A 3836-nucleotide genomic window follows, 5' to 3' on the forward strand; every position below is an offset into this window, starting at 1 on the left:
AAAAAAATAGAGAAGTTGGAAACAAAACTAACTTCTTATGGCCTTAGAAGTATATGATATGTATGTATGTATGTATGAATCAATGCATGTGTATTTTTTTTTTCGTTTTGGGTTTTTGTTTGTTTTCAAGACAGGGTTTCTCTGGAATTCTCTCTGTAGACCAGGCTGGGCCTGAACTCACAGAGACCCACTTGCCTCTGCCTCCCAAGTGCTGGGATTAAAGGTGTGTGCCACCACTGCCTGACTTGTTTTTTGTTTTTCAAGACAGGGTTTCTCTGTGTAGCCTTGACTGTCTTAGAACTCTGTATAGACCAGGCTGACTTCAAACTTAGAGATCTGCCTGCCTCCGCCTCCGGAGTGCTGGGATTAAAGGCATGAGTCACCACTGCCAAACATTTTTTGCATCTCAAGTTTGTTTAACTAGCATTAGTTGAACATATGTGATGTATCCTGTTCTGTCCTGTGTGTGTTGTGATCGTGTGTCCCCCTCCCTCATGACGATTTCCATGATGGATCCAAGTGATCTTATGTCCTCCTCTGGTGTCCTTAGGTACTGCGTGCACATGGTGTACAGATATATAAGCAGGGAAACCATACACATAAATAAGTCCAGCATGGTGGTGCACGCCTTTAATTCCAGCACTCAGGAGGTCGAGGCAGGTGGATCTCTGTGAGTTAGAGGCCAGTCTGGTCCATATAGCGAGTTGCAGGTTAGCCAGGGGCTATAATTTTTTTTTTAGTTAAGTAATTATCTTAACACACTCTTCTCCTTATCCATGCAGCTTCTCTGTATAACAGACAGTATGCTGTTTGATGATGAGAACATTCTAGTTGGCTGTACATTTGCATTTCTCTTCATGGAGAAATAGAGAATTAACAGATTGAGAAGAGCAGAACTGGATTATCTACAAGCTTGTGCTTATGTTTCTGTGAGCTTGGTTAGAATGACTTGGTCCTATGAGAAAGAAAGCTTCCTGATAGTCCTGTTAGTTAACAGGACTATTTCTTGCAGCTAGTCCATTAGCATGATAATCTTGCATTGCTCTGAGGAAGTTTTTACATATATGTGTTTATTTTGTGTCTGTGTGAGTCAATGCATATCATAGAATGTGCAAGTCAGAGGATAACTTGCCAGAAGTCTCTCCTCTCCTTTCACTGTGTATGTCCTGGGCATTGAACTCAGGTTGTCAGGCTGGACAGCAAGGACCTTTACTTGCTGAGCCAAATTGACAGCCCTGCTATGAGTTTGTTTTCTTTCTTTCTTTATTTATTTTTTGTTTGTTTTTTTGAGACAGGGTTTCTCTGTGGTTTTGGAGCCTGTCCTGGAACTAGCTCTTGTAGACCAGGCTGGTCTCGAACTCACAGATATCCACCTGCCTCTGCCTCCCAAGTGCTGGGATTAAAGGCGTGCGCCACCACCACCCGGCGAGTTTGTTTTCTTTAATAGAGGTATTTTATTTTTATTGTTCCCAAATTGTACTTATGATTCGTCCGGGATCTTATTTCTGGAGCTGGGTAACTCTGGTCTCACTCATCAGCATGCTACGCTGCTCCCTTTTCAGACACACAGAGGCCATCTAAAACCTTTGTGATGGTCAGTTCTTAACTGTTGTGACTTGTTGGTTCAAAGCCATGGAATTGAAACAAATTTAATATCATTTCCTTAAAGGGTTATCTAGGCTTGAGAAAAAAAAACATATTTTTCACCCAAGATATTTCAGATTTCAACCAGAGACCCATTCTCCTGGATAATAACAGTGCTGGGCAAGTGAGCATGTGCAGACCTTATTTTGTAATGGAAGCTCAGTGTAACACTCCCGGTCCTGTTCTGAACAGGACCACAGATAGTTCAGACAGTAGCCATTCATCAACCCAGAACCTCTTCTTTTTCTTTTCAATGAAACTCAGCTTGATGTTGATGTGATCTAAGTCCTGAAAGGTTCCTCTCAGGGCCCTTTATAGTAACCACACCCCTTCAGTGTGATGTCACATTTTCTGGAATGTGGACAGTCTCATTGCTGAGAATGCTCTTCATTTTCACAGTAGATGTGGCAAAGTGAGAGCTACCTTTGTCCATGTTCTTGTAATCTGTCAGGGTGTTTCCTATGTGTTTTAACATTTGAAAAGTACAGTTGTATATGGCTTATGCAAAATGAGAGGATCTAATTTTCAGTCCTCTGAGTTATAAATCTCTCTGCTTTCACAGCCTGTGTATTCAGTTGTATCTCTACAGATTTTAGGTAAGTATTAGGAAGAGGAATTTTAGTTTTTTCTGTTGAAAACAGTTTTTGTAATGAAATATTCTGATCACAGTTTCCTCTCCCAATTCTTTCCACCGCCCTATGCATTCAACTCTACATCTCCTCTCTCTCTCTCTCTCTCTCTCTTTCTCTCTCTTTCTCTCTCTCTCTGAGAAAACAGGCAAATAAAAAAAATCAAACAAGAATTTTTTTAAAATATTTATTTCTTTATTATGTATACAATATTCTGTCTGTGCGTATGCCTGAAGGCCAGAAGAGGGCACCAGACCTCATTATAGATGGTTGTGAGCCACCATGTGGTTGCTGGGAATTGAACTCAGGACCTTTGGAAGAGCAGGCAATGCTCTTACCCTCTGATCCAACTCTCCAGCCCTCAAACAAGAATTTTTAAAAAATGAAAATGTGCACGAAATACACACACAAACAAATCCATAAAAACAAAATTGAAAACCATAATACACAAGCAAAAGACCAGTAAGTTTTTAAAAAATGCCCAAACAAAACAATATGAGACAAAAAAATTCTACAGAAATATCATTGAGTTTGTTTTGTGTTGGTCATCTACTGCTGGGCTTGGGACCTGCCCTTAAGTGTGGCTTATATACCCAGTGAGACTCTGTTGGAGAAAACTAATTTTCCTTTTGTAAGCAGTTGTCAATTGGAGGTAGGTTCTTGTTTAGGGATGGGAGTCCTTGTCCATGTCCCCCTCTGAGGACCCCATCTGTCTTAGACCTGTGCAGCACCAGTGCATGCTGCCTTTGGGTTCATATGTGTGTCAGTACCATTATGTCTGGAAGGCACTGTTTCCTTTGGTGTCTTCATCCCCTCTAGCTCTTGGAATTGTTCAGCTTCCTCTTTGCATAGTTCTGTGATCCCTGAAGTGGGAGAGGTTTGATGAAGTCATCCCATTTGTGACTGAGTGTTCCAAAGTGTCTCACTCTTTGCACATTGTTGAGCTCTGGTTTTTGTATTAGTTTCCATCTGCTGCAAGAGGAAACTTTTGTCATGATGACTGAGCAAGACGCTGATCTCTAGATAGGTACAGCAGAATATTGTTAGGAGTTGTTTTATTGTTATGTTTCTTTAGCATAATAATGGTATTTGGTTTTCCTTAGACCCATGACTAATTAATCTGAGTTGAAGGAATTTTAAAGTGTTGAAATATAGTTGATATTACCAGTACAACACTGAAATTACCAATATGTTGCATGTTTCAATTGAGCCTTATTATGTTTAACTCCAAAATGATTCATGGGTGACCAATGTTTGATCCACAGGCTGCATGTTTCCTATGCTGTATATGAATTTAACACAGTGAAAAATTGTAAACTTACTTAAAATTATGATTTTTTTTTTGTTGTTAACTCAATTGGGGAAGGGGAGGTATTCTTGAGATGGGCTTTGTAGGTGACATCATTGTGGCAGTGTCTTGAGTGTTAGACACACCTGATATTGTTACTGCAGATTATTCTGAGACACTTCAGACCTCATCATTTCATCTGTCATCACTCCAATGTGTATTTCTCCCAGATTAGTACTTTTACAATATCTGAGCTATTTTTTTTTTTTTTTTTT

The 3836-nt window shown here is 39.9% G+C and overlaps 1 protein-coding gene across 8 annotated transcripts in view; it reads left to right on the forward strand.

Annotated features, from left to right (window-relative positions):
• Wdr47 (WD repeat domain 47) overlaps nucleotides 1-3836 on the forward strand; it is a 53161-nt gene that overhangs the window by 10952 nt on the left and 38373 nt on the right. The gene's annotated exons all lie outside the window — the stretch shown is intronic.

The sequence above is a fragment of the Microtus ochrogaster genome, unplaced genomic scaffold, assembly GCF_000317375.1.
Source record: "Microtus ochrogaster isolate Prairie Vole_2 unplaced genomic scaffold, MicOch1.0 UNK25, whole genome shotgun sequence".
Classification (NCBI taxonomy): domain Eukaryota; kingdom Metazoa; phylum Chordata; class Mammalia; order Rodentia; family Cricetidae; genus Microtus; species Microtus ochrogaster.